At 39.0% G+C, this 19933-nt stretch overlaps 1 protein-coding gene across 1 annotated transcript in view; it reads right to left on the reverse strand.

The window, feature by feature from the left end:
* Positions 1-19933, reverse strand: part of LOC126273800 (amyloid protein-binding protein 2) — a 117629-nt gene that overhangs the window by 72896 nt on the left and 24800 nt on the right. The window lies entirely within an intron of this gene.

A 19933-nucleotide genomic window follows, 5' to 3' on the forward strand; every position in this document is an offset into this window, starting at 1 on the left:
TAGCCAAACACTGCCAATGTAAGTACTCTAACAGTGCTAAAACAATCTTAATTTAACTTCACATTCATTACTACAAATAAGTATCAAATGTGAACATAAAGGTTTCTACACTGTGCTTTTACAAAATGTTCTAACTATAGTGTGTAATTTGTGGCACGCAAGAAGATAGTTGTCAGTACTGAGCAAGATGGTATAAATTCTTTACCCCGCACCATTCCTCTCCCAGCAATGATCCACACTGTTTTCTCCACTCTCCCTGCACCCACTGAGATAAGGATTCATGATGTTTGGCAAAGATGTTTCCAGTTACTATTTGACTGATTGAAGAGCAAACTGGTGTTTCATAAGCTATTAAATTATTAATAAATCTGCCTAAAAGGAAATGCAGGTAGCCTATACAACAGCACAAAAAATATCATTGTTTTAGAAATAGCAGGACTGAATTTGAATGTGAGTGTGTGCCTCATAAATCTGGTACATATGTCTCTGCAGGAAGTAACAGGGCAAGATTTACAAATACACCTGGAGCCTGTAAAAGCATAAAAGGGCTACCAGGAGAAGCACAATCTCAAAATTAACTCACTTTCTTGTGAAATAAAGCATTACAAAAAAGGTTCAAATGGCTCTAAGCACTATGGAACTTAACATCTGAGGTCATCAGTCCTAGACTTAGAACTACTTAAACCTAACTAACCTAAGGACATCACACACTTCCACGCCCAAGGCAGGATTCCAACGTGCGACCGCAGCAGCCGCGTGGTTCAGGACTGAAGCACCTAGAACCACTAGGCCACCGTGACCGGAAACAAAGACTAAGTATGTCACACATCATAACAGCTGTAATGTGTTGGAGTAGTGTAATAAAATACTTATTTCCAGGTTGCAGTGAGGCAAAACAGTTATCAGGTTGCAGCGAGGCAAAACAGTTTTTGAATGCAAGTGCTCACTACTAAGATGGCGCCGATCGGACTAGTAGGTGTAAATTGCTCCGACAAAAGTGATGATAATGAAGTGAAAGGTGGTAATAATTGTAGGCTGTGCAACAAAAAAGTAAGGAAAGGTATCCAATGCAAATGCTGTAAGTGGTGGTTTCACGAAAACTGTTGCAAAATGAACATAAAACTGATAAAAGTGGACCACTCATGGTTGTGTGATGCATGTGTAACGGAAACATATGAGAAAAAGTATATTGACATTATTAGAGACAAAGATGCAATAATTAGAGTGTTACAAAGTGATCTTGAAGCTTTACAAGTGAAATGTGCTGCATTGGAACACAAATACAACATTTTGACGAATAATAATACTCGTCGTTCAAAAGTAAACAAAAGTAAGTGTTCTGAAACTTGTAACTCGCGTGTAAACAAGGAAGGTGCGGTGTCTAAAAATCCAGGAAGAGACGTTTCAGAAGAAAACAGTGTATTAGTAGTAGAAGAGGACCTGGGTGAAAGTGGACGCTTAGAAACAAAGACGAAATCTGCCAAGAACAATACTACTACCACACAAAAAGGAATGCAACATGGAGCCAAGGTAAAAATATTCGGAGACAGCCATGCACGTAATGTCTCAAACTATGTCTCAAACAGTGCTAAAGAGATCGTGAAAGTGTCTGCCATCGTTAAGCCAGGGGCTAAGTTTGGAAACGTGATTAGAAATGTAGAAACAGAATGTGCCAGTTCCAGTAAAAGTGACTGTGTTGTTCTCATAGCGGGATCGCACGACGTTTACTGTAACGAAGCCAGTGGATATATAAAAAAACTGCTCGTTATCCTGCAACTGCTGTCAACTACAAATGTAATAGTAACTAATGTACCCATGAGATTTGACCTGGCCGACTGGTCGTGTGTAAACAGTGAAATTCGGCGAACAAATCAAAAATTAAAACACTTCTGTTCGAAATTCAAAAACGTAATACTACTTGACGTCAGCATATATGAAAAAACTTACTTCACAAAGCATGGACAGCACCTAAATCGATCTGGTAAGATGAGACTCGCATCAGATATAAACAAAGCTGTTGATGAAATATTGCGCGAAAGGAGTTGTGAAAACAAACACGTTATCGCCCTAAATGATAGCATGCAGGGAAACTAGCGAAATGGGCCAATTCCAACCGACTTTGGCCCAACATTAAAAACTCAGTGCAAGTACTGAAAACGCATGTGGAAGTGCCATTACGTAGTAAAAAAGTTAGTTTTAAAGATGCTTTAGCTGGTAATGTTTGCAGTAGTAATTTCATTATGCATTTGAACATTAGAGGTCTATCTGAAGGAATGATCAGCAAGCTTTATGATATAGAAATTTTGTTAGAAAGTATGAAACAATCTGTAAAGGTAATATGTCTAAATGAGCATTGGCTTGAACCTGAAAATATCAAACTCCTCAATAAACTTACAGGTTACAAACTAGCTACCTACTTCTGTAGGACTAATGGGTATGGTGGCTCTTGCATACTAGTGCATGCCACAATAGGCTATGAAATAAGACAGAATTTTAGCTATTTAAATGAAGAACATACATTTGAGAGTTGTTGCATTGAACTTAGAGAGTATAACATGCTAATCATCAGTATATATCGCACCCCTGGGTACCACATAAGTTCTGTATTCCTAGAAAAATTTGAGACATTGTTATATAAATTAAAAACAGGAAAAATGCAAAAGAAAATAGTTATATGTGCTGATTTCAACATTGATGTAAGAACTGATGACAAATTTTCTTTACATTTAAAGAACCTGGTAGCTACATATGGGCTAAATCTAAATTTTGATCAATGCACAAGAATTACAGCAACCTCTTCAACTTGTATAGATAATGTTGTTAGCAGTTATAATTACAGTGTAAAAGAAAAATTTATTCTAGATCTAGGAGTCTCAGACCATTCAGCACTATTTGTATCACTATCAAAACTAAACCCAGCCTGCCCAACAAAAAGATGTAGGAGCTTTAGTGAAGGAAATGTAGAGGAATTTATTAAAAAACTAAACTCCACTGTGTGGTCAGTCAGCAAAGACACTTCCACAAATGAAAACTACAATAACTTTTTAACTGAATTCATGAGTGTATTCAATGAATGTTTCCCTGTTATAACAGTACAGACTAAGACTCTTAAAAATAGATCATGGATAACAAAAGGAATAAAAGTGTCTAGTGCTACAAAGAGGAAACTGCATATGGAGGCAAAAGTAAATCAAAGTCCTGAATTTCTTAAATACGTAAGCACATACAAAAAAATATTTGACAAAGTAGTTAAATTAGCAAAGCGTATTGCAAATAATAGCTATATCTCAAATGCTAAAAACAAATCAAAAGCTGTTTGGTCTGTTATAAGAAGTGAGGTCGGCAATGAAATGGAGAAAAAATGCCCCTCAAAACTAATGATAAATGGTAGAGCTGTTACAGATCCCAGTACCATTTGTGAATCCTTCAATGACTTCTTCATAAATTGTAATAAAACTAGTGATTATCCACCACCAAGTACAAAGGGTAGTGCTGCAGAGCAAAATTGCATGAGTTTTAAATTTTCCCATGTTTCCAGCTCTGATGTTATAAAAATCATAATGTCCCTAAAAAATTTAAACTCTGTGGGTTGGGATGAGGTCCCCACTAAAATAATAAAAATAGCCTGTCATAGTATTGCGCATCCACTCTCCCTCTTAATCAACCAGTCTTTTGATGAAGGATGTTTCCCAGACCGATTAAAATATGCAGAAGTAAGGCCAATTCATAAAAAAGGCAAACAATATGAAATGGGAAACTATAGGCCTATCTCACTATTACCAATTTTTTCAAAAATATTTGAAAGAGCAGCATGTGATCAGATGCAAAATTACAATTCATCCCACAGCATTATTTTACGCAATCAGTATGGTTTCAGGAAAGGCTGCAGTACAACTCGGGCAATAAACGAACTGGTCACAAAAGTTAGCAGATGTCTTGACGATAGACTGTGTGTATCGGGCATCTTCTGTGATCTTACCAAAGCTTTTGATACGGTAAATCATGACCTGCTTCTCCAAAAACTGACAAACTATGGTTTTCAAGGAAAATCTCTTAATTGGATGTCGTCATACTTGGCAAACAGGAAACAAAGAGTACTTGTAAACAACAGTAACAAAAAATTAGTCTCTGGCTGGAAACACACTCAGTTAGGCGTACCGCAAGGTTCTATATTAGGGCCTCTACTATTTTTGTATTATATTAATGATATGCCATGCCAGGTTCAGTCCGATACCATCCTCTACGCAGATGACTCAACAGCAATAGTATGCTGCAAAACTGATAAAGACTTAATCCATCGTATTGAGCAAACACTTGGGGAAGTGGAGAAATGGGTCAAAAATAACAGCTTGAAATTAAATCTTACAAAAACAGAAATTGTTCATTTCACCACAAAACAATCGGCTCAATGTATAAATGAAATAACATACAAAGACAAAAAATTGGACACTGCAAACTGTGTCAAATTCCTTGGGGTACTAGTGAATAAGAATATTCTGTGGGGTTACCATGTAGACAGCATACTAAGTCGACTGAACAGTCTCGTATATGCCATGAATGTCCTATATAGCATTACTGATTTAGCTGTAAAGAAAACTGTATATTATGCATATTTTGTATCAGTCATAAGGTATAGTATAATTTTTTGGGGGTCTGAGAAAACAAATCTGCTCAAAGCCTTTAGGCTACAAAAAAAGATAATCCGAGCCATGGTAGGAGCAAAAAGGAGACAACACTGCAAACCTATATTTGAGAAACTAGATCTAATGTCCATACCTAGCTTATATATATATGAGCTTCTCATATTCACAAAAAGAAACCCACAACTTTTTGAAGGCAACTGCTTCTTGCATCAGTATGAGACCAGGCATAGAGCAAGACTACCCATAGACTAACACTATATGAAAAAACTCCACATTATATGGGCATGAAATTTACAAATACTATCTGGAAGGGGAAATGTGACCCACCTCTAAAATATACTTAAGGAGACTTGGAAACATATCTAAAAAATAAATGCTACTATACGGTAGAAGAATTCTTGAATGATAACCATGTAAAAATAATTGTATAGATCACCACAATATGTATTATGACAAATGTGTAAAATACTTTATTATGACAAATGTGTAAAATACCTGTATAGCAACACATGTATTATAACCTAAAATTAAGTTTATTAGTCTGTATGTAGTATAAAAACTGACAAGTCACCTATGTCGCAATCCTTGATTGTATAAGGCATGTTACGTGATAATAAAATTTGATTGATTGATTGATTGATTGAATGAAAACAGAAGCAATAATAAATTTAATGCCTGGTTCTCATTCTGGTATTTCTACCGACAGCAGTACCAATGGATCAGTGAAAATATTCTTAGTCATTATTCAGAATTTTGACTGGAATATCGGTGGTCTGCAACCGAAATTAACAGAATTAGATCAACAATCTAATGATGCTGCAGACACTATCACTTTGTTTTCAAAGAGTGGTCATCAGAGTAAATGATTCCTTGATATATGTACAGGGTGATCCAGTTGCCCCTACCAATACTGTTTCATGCAACCCACAATGTTACACCTAGCTTTAAAAAACCACACAAGAGATTTTCATGTTCTTCCACTCACTATGGACAAGCTAATAGCCCTGCAGAAAAAAATCAACAGGATCTCTTTGTAGGAAATTAAACATAATTAAATTTTGTACCGAGATATATTTTCACTAGAAGGCGTACTTTTCGATTTATTCATGAAATGCACCCCCACTCCCACACTGTCTCCACCAGTCACGATTTCTAGTACGTTATTCATGGCACTCCCTCTCCCCCACTCCCACACTCGATCCCCACTGGTCACGATTTCTAGTATGTTATTCATGGCACTCCCTCTTACCACAGCACATAAATTTGCAACTGCACAAATTATTTCCCACATTTGACCTTCTTTGGTCTTCACTGACTGGCCTCATTACACCACTGGCTTAATTGAGCACTTACAAATTGTAAAATTGACATTTGTGTATATTTTATCTGACAATTTTTCGAATTTGAACTGCATAAATTAAAAAATAAAACTTGTATTCTCCAGTCCTTCTGACTACGAAACTACTGTGCTTGTAAGGTTAACGTTGGATCGAATTGTCAATGTAATTAGTTTTAGCTAAATGTTTACAAAAGTCATTTTCCTTTCATTCCCCTTTTAATAATGCTAACAAAACAACTGACTATGCTGGTTGCATAACAGCCAATCAACAGAGACCAAAAAAGGTGTTGAAAATCGGGAACAGTTCATGTAGTTGAAAACTTTTGTACAGTGGTAGGAGGGACTGCCATGAACAACATACTAGAAATTCTTACTGGTAAGGGATGAGTGTGGGGCTGGAGATGTATTTGAATGTCATTTTTGTACATTTTTCTCGAATAACTAGAACACCATGGCCTCCAGTAAAAACACGTCCCAGTACAAAAGTAAACTATTTTAAATTTCCTACAAAAACATACTTTTCAATTTTTCTGTAGGACTAATAGTTTTCACACAGCGAGTGACAGAATATGAAAATGTCTTGTTTGGTTTTGAAGGCTAGGTATAGCATTGTGGGTTGAATTAAATATCATTGGTAGGGGAAGTTTAATCATCTTGTATAGCATTCACAGGAGATGATTATAGCACAATGTTTGCAGGGTTGGGTTGGAATTCAGAAAGGAAAAAAAAATTTTTTTTACACTTAAAAAACTGTTAGGGAGACAACTTTTGTTTGGGATCAGGTTTCCAAGATACATCCTCAATAACTGTATTCATCAAGCTTTGGACACATTCAATACAGATATCGAAAGTATAATTATTTCATTATTTCCAGAACTAAACAGACCGGATTATTGAACTTTAAGAATTTTTAGAATTTGTTGACACTTAATACAAAAAAAGGTTACTCCATAGCAAAACAATGTTGTTATCATTACTTCCAAGGATAAACAGATTTGTACATATGTTATTTGCTCTGAAATCATACGTTCTCTCACAGTGTAACCAACCTAAAATCATTACAAAGTTCTTTGAAAGTGAATTTAGTGAGCTCTATCTATACCGCAACAAACATTTGCTGGCATATTTCGTTCACCCACAGCAGAGCTCAAGAAAGAAACTAATTGACTTGCTCAAGTCCTTGGAATACTATTGTCAATTTAATAACATGCTCAGTGATCGTGGGGCCATTGAATTTACATGCATAAAAGTGAAAGCTCTATTAAAAGAAAAGCCTAAAAATCGACTAGATGCTGAATGTGAAAAATTCATTGCAGCAGAAGTTGGACTCTATGAAAGATGTGTAGAGTATTTTCAAAAGTGGTCTGCTCATATGCAAGGAGTTTGTGTGTTTTATGTGGATGTCTCTTCAAAAATCCCCCAAGTCCTGTCATTAAGGACTGGTAAAAATTGTTCAGTTTTATCATTCCATCCCACAATGGAAATGGAAATGTTTGTCTGTGGATCCTGCGAGGTCTTTTGCAAGTGCAATATAATTATACAAATGATAATTGCAAATAATTCCACAGATACTAACGAATGACAAATGGCTATTAAGGAAAATAACTCTACAGAAAAGTATTTTTGTGCTTGCATTAACCACAGGCAAACAGTGTGAAATAAATAATAAGGTATGTAATTGATTATAAATATAAAAATGCCTTGTGCAAATTTTCATGGTCTGTCTGAGATAAAATGACAAGCTGTTCCAGTTTACCTTTATTGACTGTATGTTTTCTAACTTGTCACATTTGTTTGAGAAAATAAAGTACCATGAGAAAAAAAGGATTAATGTTTTATGAAAGTCTCATAAAAATGCTGATATGGATCTTGTCTGAAACTCTGAAAATTATAATTCTGATTAACAAGAATGTGTTGAAAATAAAATTTTCTCAAGAAGCCTCTTGAATAAAAAAAAAGGGGGGGGGCCTCGTCTTGTAATCAGGGTCATCTTACACTTGGGTAAATACAGTACTCAGTGCACACTGGCCTCCATTTTCAACCTACCTCATATTTCCATGAAAAATATTTTTTGTTGTCCATCTAACACTGGAGCTCTTGAATAAATTTTCACTATGAGCAGAGAGTGAGCTGCTTTGAAACTTCCTGGACTACGACTTGAACCTAGGACCTTTGCCAGCCTGAAGACCGGCTCAACACACAGTTTTGACCTCCCAGGAAGATACAAAATTTGAGATCTTAATTACCAACATATCCAACATCTGTGCTCATCCAAACTTTGCAGAAGAATTGTCTACAGGCATAACAGGCTGTGCATTCTCGTACGGGATCACATGTGCTGCCAACTGTGGGCAGCATCTCACTTTGCAGCCAGTAGTCTGCTATGGGACAGAATAGTACGGGGTAGAAATTAGAAAAAAAAATTATTAAAATTCAGTCACACCACCTAAGGCAAATTCAAGTCATGCCTGAGACAGAGGCAGAACCAGGAAGCAAGCCATTATGTCGCATGTGTGATGCGACAGGTCGACAACACTGTCTGCTGAGTAAGGAAAAAGGATTCAGCAGTAAACAGGGTGCAAAGCCAAAGGAAGCAAGACAAGCATATTAGTTAGTTCGTAAGGCATGTTGCATGACACTGTACCTATTCCATAACAGCACATACTAAGGGACTGACACAGCAGCTAACAGCCTTTTAAGTGAATGTAGCAGAATAAGGACGACACATTCGGCCATTACGAACTTAGCTTAACATCGTAACCTCATGCGAGCCCCCTTCAAAAACTCAGCTCTTATCATGAGTTGATCATTGGATCAACAGCATTCACAATAATAGCACTCGATTCCATGATCACGGTACTGTAGTAAATCCATGTCCAAGATGCCCCAGCACAACCTACGAACTAGATAAAGATGTACTCAAGGTTAAGACGTTCATCAAATGCTGCTTGATGCCTATCACCTACTGATGGAGAAACTCACTATCTTCCAACAACACCTTGATGCAGGGTACTACCAATACCAGACTTCAATGCAGAAGCCAGTAACAGGGCCTCTTGGGGTCCATGTTCCCATTCAACACTCAAGTGTCCTTGGGTGCTGAAACTTACCAGGGGTACAGAGGAGATCAACTAATCACACAACTACTGACACTAGGTACATCGTGGCTGGGTCATCATAGAATCCAGAGTGGGACTGAGTATACTATACTGCCAGTGCGAGAACCACCTTGCACTGGGTAGCCGCCGCCCTGCTCACTGACAGCCGCTGTGCCACCAGGGTCGCTGACACCTTCTGGGTATGTAAATGCTGTGCTGCCTCGACGGGTGTCAGCTATAATCCAGCACGCAGCTGAATTAGCAACATTCAATGTTGCTGCAGAAGAACGATGACTTGTAAACATTGTGAATAAATAACTGAACTCTAATAACAGTTTGTAACTGAGCTCTAATAACAGTTTACCCGGGTCGTCAATGCTTCATAGCTTCCCAACAGTTGTCCTGACTTCACACACAGGTGTCTCCACTCAGTCCTCTGTAGTTCACACCCACTTTCCACCCATAAATGTCCCAGCTCATCATTTTTCATCATTCACCCTCAGGGAAGATGAACTACTCATAACGAGCATAGGAAGACACAGAAATGGAAAGGATTTCCAGGGGATTCCAGGACCATCAGAAATGCCACAGCTTTCATTACACGTGCTTCAACATTAGAAGAAGGCATGGAAGCAGTGTGAAGACTACTGACTATGATCAACACAGCTTGTAACTGCTTCTTGGCAGTTCCAATTTCTCTTGTGCCCACACACAACAAGGAACGTTCTTATTGATTTCCTACTTTGCAGAACTAGAACAACACAAGAAAGTGTACTAATCCAAACTGTAAGAGATCAATTGAGAAACTATAATCAAACACAGTAACAAGATATACAACTTAGCAAAAAAATAAAAAATAAAAATGCAAGCAGCTATGTAAGCACAAACTATTGCAATAAACACACAAAAACAGTTAAATGTTTGAGCTATTACCTCAGGATCTAGCATAGTAGGGAGTGTTACTTAACACTTTAGAGATCCCACCGAAGTATAGGTGATTTTCTTGACATGCAAGTCACCTATCACTTAAAAACTGGACTCATTTCATATGAGAACAATGTACAAATGTCTCTCTACTTTCCTCTTGACTGATGCTGCCTTCTGCTGTTAATTTGTAGAGTTATTTGGAAAGAAACATTAGCGAAAATAACAGCTCAACTACTGCCACAAATGGCTCAGCCAATACGACTGCACTGATGTAATTTCATGCACTTACTGTTTAGGTTTCGCAGTTTGCTTAATTCAGCTGCAAATATGTCAAATTTGTTGAGTGAGCAAGAAATTTTGGAAGCTCAAGAGGAAGAAAATGTTCAGTGACTCACTTCACACTTTGTTCTTGGGAGGATTACTTTTTGTCATTACTACTGTAACATTTGTAGTCTATCAAAGAGCTAGAGTAAATATGAAAAATAAATCTCAAAGCATTGCCTTGAAGATATATCAACTACATATGTGACAGTAACACTTCAAATAACCGCATAAATGGCTGGCTTCCTAGGCCCAATATTCTTCCAAGTGGCAAACAGATAAGTTTCACTAATCATACGACAGAGTTATTTATGACCATATGTGAATAAAAGTCAATGACATGGGTAGCCTCTGCAAACACAAAAACAGGCAACAAAATAAAATGCTCAACACTGACAAAAAATAAAGGCTGCTTACTTCCAAACAGATGCATATGCAATACATAAACTTAAAACTTGGTTGCAACTGTTGCTCCTCATTAGTGCTAAAGTCAATGAACTGAAGAGCAAGCACGGCTCGTGATAGGAGAAGTGGCCTGTCCCAGATGAACACTGCAACCGCCATTCAGTCATATGAATAATCATGTTCCTATCTAACACTGTAGTACAGCATGCAGTGATTTACATAGATTCTGCTCACAGGCGGTTCTTTTGTTACATATATTAGTCACTAGTTTCTGTTTTCTGTACAGTGTCAACACATTAGTGAAACATTAACATTCCATCAGTGTGTGTGCACACACTGCTAATGGACAAATACTGCCTTGTGAAACAGATGGTAGAAGTTCCTTGTGGAGTAGCTGTGTAGAGAAAGTTGGCACTTGCCTGCCCACTTGTTCCACTCTCAGACACACTATACTGCGTTGAGATCTGGTGCTAAGCTCCACATATTTTTCAGTAATTTCAATTTCGTTGTCACATACCCAAAAGGTGCCTTAGGGGTTTGCCAGTCAGTGAATTATGTTCAATGGAAGAACTATGGGACTGGGGCAGAATAATACACGGACAGGGGATGTCTGAATCGATGTTCAGTGCAAGCTTAGGGTAATTACTTATCCAGTTTATTAAGATTTTTGGCTTCCAGTCATGTGACACTTTCCACTTCTTAGAATGACAGCCATTTTCATAGATTTTCAACAATCTTTATTAGAATGACTAGCCAACGTTTAACTGTAATACTAACTTTTCCTGAAAGCCTGTAAACTACTACTCCTGGATTACATTTCCAATTTCTTTGAATGTTTTATTTTTTCTCTCATATTTTTAATGAATGTAAGATTTCGCAAAATATATGAAAGTTTACTAAAGTCACAATAATTCTCTCTCATCTTCCTGGTCATAATAACCTATATTCACCTTTCTATAACTGACAGCTAATAATCTAACACCATAATTATAAATTATTACACACTACTTTCAAAAAGTATAATTTTTTGTGTGAAAGCGTAACTATTTGAACATGATCATGTTGCATCACTTCATTTCTATAACAAAGGGGAAAAAAAAGTTTTACAAATCAGAAAAGGAAGAAAATGTCTGAAAAGAATGTAAACAATTGATTTAACAAATCCACATGAGAAATTCTCACTTAAAGTAGAACATAATTCTTCTTGCACAATGTCAGGATCATCATATGAATCATCTATATCGTCATTCTCATCATCTTTGTCAACATAACCTTGCACCAGTTTACATGGATTTATGTACTGAATGAACAACTGCTGCCCTCCAGCAAATGATTCCACACAACAAACACAATCTACCAGATTATTTGGAAATCACATTTCCATCATTTATCAGCTGTTTTAGAACTACATGTTGCTTGCAACACACAATATACTGATAGAATCCATCGACATAAGTAATTTTGTACTTAAAAATGGGAGAAATCGTAATCCATCAGATGACGGGACTGGTAATCCACCAAATTTTTTGAATACCATCCAATGGCGGAACTGGCAGTCAGAGTACTAACTGTCCTAGATTGTTAAAAGTGGTGTAATACTAAAACCGTGTACAGCTAAGTGTTTGCAGCTCAATTCAACAAAGGGAACACTACAACCCAGTCCGTTGCTGGTTGTTGTACATGACTACTACAGCAAACCCATGCTGTTCACATTAATTAAGCATATTATTACACCGTTATGCCATTTACTGTGCAGTGCCTGTATATCCTTCTTGTTGTATGTTTTTCAAATAAAACTTCAAAGGGAAAGGAAATGCGTTTGTACTGATTTACTGGTCACAGTAATCATTATTTACAGTGAATATAGGGAAGAGGGGACAGGGGGAAGTGAGACTAAAACCCATCACGCACACCTGCCCCTCTGCTAGTTGTTTCTAACCTATATTCCTGTCTTCCCCAATAGTCACACCCTCTGCCCATTTTATAATGTTGCTATACTTGCTCCACCACTCTACTCAAAGAGGGGAAGGGGGGGGAGGGGTGGGACGTTGGGTGCCCGAGAGACATGGGGGTTTGGTTGGGCAGCAGAGAGAAGGGGGGTTTGGTTAGGTGGTGGAGAATCAAAGGGCAATCACGGGGCTGTGAGGGGGGCGCACAGAGCTCGGGCACTCACGGGGCCACGAGGCCGAGGGGGCCAAGGAGGGTCACGGGGCTGAGGGTAAGGCGGCTGAGGCACGAGGGGGTGTCAGGTGGCCAAGAGACAAGGGGCATCGGGCAGACGAGGGATGACGGGGTAAGGCGGCCAAGATAGAGTGGGTTAGGCAGCCAAAGAACAAGAGGGTTAGGCAGCCGAGGAATGAGGGGTTAGGCACCTGAGGAATTTGGAGGTTAGGCGGCCGAGTAATGAGGGGGTTAGTTGGCCACCAAGTAATGTGAGGATTAAGCAGATGAGTAACGAGGGAGTTAAGTAGCCAAGTAACAAGGGTGTAAGACACCTGAGTTACAAGGAGGTTACGTGGTCTAAAGAGGCAGTGAGTAGAGCAGGCTTAGAGAGGCAGTTAGTAGAGTAGGTCTAGCAAGACAGTGAGTAGAGTAGGTCAAGAGATAAGGGAGAAAGGAGAGCGTGAGATGCAGATGGGAGTAAATCAAGAGAAAAGGGGAGGGAGGTCATTAGATGGGGGGGAGGGGGGAGGGGGGGAGTCAGGAGTTAAAGAGAGGGAAAGAATTACGAGTTAAGGACAAAATATTATCCACGTAGTTTATGTATAAGTGGCCCTAACATGGGAAGTTCATTAACAGTGAAATTATTTTGTATTTATGCACTCATTATTCTTCACAGTTAGCTCTTAACCAACTGTCACTGTCCTCTAAATGTCTTCCACTTCTACAGCAATGTATTAGAAATCCTACACTTTAAGAACACCGTCCCCCCCCCCCCCCTCCCTCCTGGCAGTACAATAACGGTTACACAGGGTAGTAAAAAAATGTCAATTACTTACAAACCACAGCATGCACACACTTTATTCAACATTAACACGTCACTACAGATAATTGGATTTGGGTTATGACATGTTTGATATGATGGAAATGAAATCCCATGCTTCTTTACAGAGCATAGGGGAACGATGCAGGAGACCCGCACTGCTTTACTAGGCAAGGTCCTAGTGGAGGTGGTTTGCCATTGCCTTCCTCCGACTGTGATAGGGATGAATGATGACGATGATGAAGACGACACAACACCCAGTCATCTCGAGGCAGGAAAAATCCCTGACCCCGCCGGGAATTGAACCCTGGACCTCGTGCTCGGGAAGTGAGAACACTACTGCGAGACCATGAGCAGCTGATATGCCTGCCATCAATAGCAAGGATTCAGACCCGGAGAGTATTGCGGTCAATAGAGAACCATGCCAGTGGCCTCTTGGTACCCAAGAACCAGAATGCAGTCCCTAAACTGCTCCTCCAGGACATCAAACTCTCTCCTGCTCTGATGGGGTCAAGCTCAGTCTTGTATTAACCATATCTTGTCGAAATCAGTGCCACTTTGGATAATGGAGATGAAATCTTTTCCAAAACCTTCACATATCCTATGAAAAAACCGAGTATACAGAACACAAACATAATACAGAAAAGTTTATGGAAACAAAGTATGGAAAAATTAAAAGATTTGATAGATTCAGATACCTGGGGGAGTGGATCCAAGCCAATGGACTGGATAATACAACAAATAAAGAAAGAATAAAAAAGTTAGAATTTGCATATAAATTAACACAAAACTGCTACAATAAGAAATCAATATCCATACAAGCGAAGATTAAACATTATAATTAAGTTATTATGACACAAGCAACATATGGATCAGAGTGCCTAACATTGAATAAGAAACATGAATTAAGAGAACTACAAAAAAAGAGAGAAAAATACTAAGAAAAATTCTGGGTCCTGAGAAAAAAAAGAAAAATAGGTGGATTAGAAGGAGAAATGAAGATATATACAAAAATACAGAAAAGATCACAGAAACAATGAGGAAGAGATGGCTAAAATTTTATGGACATTTAAAAAGAATTGAAGAAACACGGATTACAAAGAAAATTTTTAATTACGTTAGTAAGTTGAAAATAACTGTAGGACAGATAGAAGCAGTAAAGAAAGATGCCAACAAAATAGGTGTTACAGAAGAAATGATAAGTGACAGGAATCACTTTAGGCTACTTATAGAAAACGCAAACTATGAAGAAAATGAGCCAAAACCTCGACCCAAGAGAGTGTGGACAGATGAGCAGAGACGAGCAGTTGGAGAGAAAATGAAGAAGTACTGGGAAGAACGGAAGAAAAAGAAACTCCATAAGTCTTAAGTTGCATGCGGTCCATAGCTGGCCAAATTCACAAATAAAATATTTTAAAAAAAGACCTTCACATACCATACAGTAGTCACTGTGCCATCAAGGAATATCACACCAATTATTCCAAGACTGGACACTGCACACCACACAGTCATCTGTTGAGGGTGAAGAGACTTATCGATTGCAAAATGTTTTCTCTCAGTACCTCAAATGTGCTAATTTTGCTTACTGATGAACCCATCCAAATGAAAGTGGGCTTCGTCGCTAAACCAAACCATATTAATATCAAAGTCCTGTTCGTCAATTATGTGGAGAACAGTGTTGGCGAAACACAACTGCTGTTCCATGTTACTGGGGCTTAATGGCTGATGGGTTTGAATTCTGTATGGGAAGAGATGCAGGTTTTCAACAACAATTTGTCGCAGTGTCTCCCATTGATTCCCACCTGTTGTGCAGCTCATCTGATCGATTTCCTGGGGCTAGTTTGAAACACAGCACATGTCTTCTCAAAGTTAACCCCTTTTTGGATGTCCAACATTGCCAACACAGTCATCAAGAACACTACCCATTCTCTCAAACTTGTGAATCAAATACTTGAATGTTAGCACACTTTAACCATTTGTCTTCAGCTTGAACTCAATTGCAAACTTCCTTTGAGCTGCAGTTGGGCCGTTATTGCTCACATAGCAGCCTTTCATAAGCACTATATGCTCAGGCACACTGTAGCATGACATTTTCACGTGCAATTGGCTGACAACAACAAGGCGCGTGCACATGCGATTACTAATTCCCATCGTGCACCGCGCCTAACCATGCAGTTTGAATGTCTTAAAGCAAACCAGTCAGAAGTTACGGCAATTTCATTTCATATAGTTCAATAATTGTCACACTGTACACAGCGCCATCACAAATTCTCTTCTTGCGACAATTTCCTCACCTCAGACTAGCACCTGCACTCTATACCCACAGTTATTTGTTGGATGTATTCCAATCTCTGTCTTCCACTATAGTTTTCACCCAGTACAGCTGTCTCTAATGCTATAGAAGTTATTAATTGCTGTCTTAACATATTTCCTACCATCCTGCCCTTCTTCTTGTCAGTGTTTTCTATGTGTTCCTTCCCCCGACAGTTCTGTGGAGAACCTTATGTTATCAATCAACTTAATTAGCAAAATCCTTCCAAAGCACCACATTTCAAATGTGCCGATCTCTTCATTTCCAGTTTTCACCAAATCCGTGATTCACTTTCATACAATGCTGTGCTCTAATCAAACATTCAAAGAAACTTTTTTCCTCACAACAGAGCCAATGTTAAACACTAATAGACTTATTCTGGCCAGGAATGCTCTCTTTGTCTGTGCTAGTCTATTTTTTAAGTCCTATTTCACCTGTCATATGTTGTTTCTCTGAAATGGAGTGTGTGCGGAATTGAAACTTCCTGGTAGATTAAAATCTTTGCAAAGGTCCCAGGTTCAAGTCCCAGTCTGGTACAGTTTTAACCTGCCAGAAAGTTCCATATTTACTTTTGCTTCCAAGGTACCACAATTCCTTCATTTCATGTGGTTGGTTGGTTGATTGGGGGTTGAGAGATCAAACAGTGAAATCAACAGTCTTTGATCAAACGGTAGCTCAACGTAGCTCATCTGTAGTTAGTGGCATCTGCCAGAACTGTGACTGGATGATGTAAAGACAAGGGAGTGGTAGAATTGAGCCATTGAAGGCAATACTGATGTCAGAGTATTCCATTTCTTCTGAAATGGGCAACATAAACACATACATTCACGTAAACGCCCCGGCAGCCAGAGACAGCAGTCGTGTGTGTGAAAGCTGCATTTGCGTGATTGTGTATGGTTATGTCATATATTTCATAAGGAGGTCCTCTGGCTAAAAGCTTACATGTCTAGTCATCTTTTTGTTGTGCCTGTCTGTGACTCAACATCTCCACTATGTGGTGAGTAGCAATCTACCCTTTTCATAATAATGTAATAAATTGAACAATCAATACTCATCTAATTACATTTGTTTCTGAAATATGAGATGCAGCATTCTATAACAAATTCTGTTAGGCATGTGACAAGTCTGTTCTTAAGCCAAAATCGTGGCTAAGTTTTATACACCAGGGAAAGTAAGCTGGCAGAATTGCAGGAAGAAGCTTGCTGGTGAAGAAGAAAAACACTGTAAAGTTGAGCAGAGAGAGGCAGAGAGTATCACCAAAAGAAGGAAAGTAATGCAACATTGGCAGAAAAGAAAGAGCAATGCAAAAGGGCTGCATAAATGTCATTGACAGTGAAAAAAACTTAAAAAGCAACAGCAAGACACAAATGTTTATTAAATTTCTCTTCAAGCAGTGGGAAAAGTGGTCTGCAGAGCTAAGAATGGATTGCCAAGTCATCCAATCAACACGCAATGGTACAGCAGCAAATTTACTGCAGCTATTACAAAAACACAGTTTTTGGTGTAACATCATGCAAGGAGAGATCAGATAACATTGTACAGATATCTGTGATGTGATTACAACTTTCTATGTCCATGACAGTAGCAATTATCAATTTGAATCTAATACACATCTATATGATATCTGCTTAATGTAGATGATGACATGAGGAGACTTATTTCATAAAAACTTACAATGGCATCTTTAATATTGATCTATGGTCTGTAAGTTGCTCACTAAGTCACTACAAATTATAAATTTAATTGAGGGAGATCTGTTTAATAAAATTAATGGCTATATCAGTTCCCCCATGAAAATCTAAATATCTATGACAAAATCTAAATATTTATGACTACAAATGTTGTTCCTGAACAGCAGGAGATATAAAAGCATATCCTGTCCTATCCACAGTTTTAGTGCTGTTAGTGTAAATGAGGGTAACACCCTGATACTCCTGAAGAAACAAATGTTAACAGGTGCCAGAAAGATATGGGATTGAATGATCTTTTAAGACCTTTAAATAGATTGGTCCCAACTCATGCCTCGATACTAACCATTGGGGGTGTATGGGAAAATGTGAGGAGCACTTTTTAAGAAGATTAGGCAGAGGTTTTGGCAGACAATCTAAAGGTGCATTCGAAGGTGGGCGTTGGGGGTCAATAATCCTTGTATCCAAAAAGAATTTGATTAGGTGGATTATTAGGTTATAGTCAGTTCGTGATTGCATAAGTCAGCTGGAGTTGGTACTGTGAGAACTGGGGAAGGAAGATCCCCACTTCAGCAAAGAGACTGTACATGGGATTAGTCCAGAAGGTGCGCAAGGGCAGTTGAACCCCACAATGATGGACTAGATCCAACAATTTCAATGCTGATGGTGCTGCTGAGATATAATCCTGGAAAATGTAGTGCAAACAGGATGAGACCTGGGCCCAGTAAATATGGAGTACCACAATCTGCAGCCCAACACATGTTGGAGAGGAATCAGAGAGCTTTAAGCTTTTGCACGCAGGTAGTTTTTAGTTGGGGAATGTGGAGCAACAATGTCCACTTTTTATCAAAGAGAAGTCCCAAAAACTGGTAGTTTGCAAAAATGTCCAAGTGCTGGGTACCCAAGTAGAGTTCTGGGCAGGTGTGACCCGAATTTTTGCGGAAGAGAACTGGATACAATGGGAAAGGGATGAAGCAGAGGCCCTTCAGATGCCTTGGAGTTGGCAGTCAACCAAGGCTGCAGAATGGGAACTATTCCAAATGAAAAGCTCAACACAGACTACAGGGCTGATCAGTAGTCTGCCAGAAGTCACTAGCTCATTGAAAGTGATAAGAAAAAGTGTGACGCTCAGTAAGAAGCCCTGCAGCACAATTCAGTGTGCATCAACTCTAAATAAGAATAACTGTTGAATAAAAACTGACAAATAAATCATGGCAGAGTGTCTCAAAAGAGTCGACAAGGACTGTATGTAAAATGCAATTGTGCCACGCTGTGATGTATGCCTAATGCAAGAAAAAAAAAGACTGCAAAAAAAGTGTTGTCATTTAGAAAAAACCTGTCTTGATTTCCATTTACAACTTAACCAGACAAATGGCTGTGGATCGTCACTCCCAAAACTCACACTGACGGAAGGGTAAAGGCCTCAATATTCGAGAACCCAGCATAATTGGAAGGTGACCATTCTTTCAAGCATTTTGCACAGCACATTTACGAGACTAATCTGTCAGTAGTTGTCAATGGATGTTGGGTTTTTGCCTGGCTGAAGACTGAGACGACGATATTCTCTTACCATTACGTAGGGACCTTCAAGCCAAATGCAGCTGAGATACTGGGTCACCGCTTATGAATAGAATCATGGCCTGAAGCAGTACCCAATCACTGACAGCTTCATTATATAGCTGGGTGTAAGGAGGAGATTTCTTGTTTATGGGTTTAAAAGGTTGCTAGGAAGGAAGAGGATGCCCCACTGTTGCAAAGTGTGACGTAAGGTGTACAGCACAAACCAATGTGATGGTACAAAGACCACTCTGAAGAAAAAGACTCAGAACAGTTGTTGAGTTTTGGCGGTCCAAAAGACTTCAGAACTTGGCCCAAAGGGAGGAGACATAGTGTTTCCAGTATTCTCTCTTAGTGTGTTTAGATGGCAAATCTTAGTGCTAAGTTGTCAAAAAGTGAGAAGTGTGGTCTGTGAAAGAATCACTTGAGACACTACTGGGCTCTTTGGCATTGCTGAACAGCTGTTGCACTGTCTTTGGCCTGTCATAGCACCAGTCAGTGGCAGAAGGGGCCTGTAGAAACGGCAGTAGCAGTTCCAGCAGTGCAGGTGATCACACTGGAGAGGTCTCTCCCGATCTCATCGATGCAACTGGACGAGGGGGAGGGGTGGGGGGTGGGGGGTGGGGGGTGGGGGGGTGGGGGTGTGGGTGGGATGTCTATA

The sequence above is a fragment of the Schistocerca gregaria genome, chromosome 1, assembly GCF_023897955.1.
Source record: "Schistocerca gregaria isolate iqSchGreg1 chromosome 1, iqSchGreg1.2, whole genome shotgun sequence".
Taxonomy (NCBI): domain Eukaryota; kingdom Metazoa; phylum Arthropoda; class Insecta; order Orthoptera; family Acrididae; genus Schistocerca; species Schistocerca gregaria.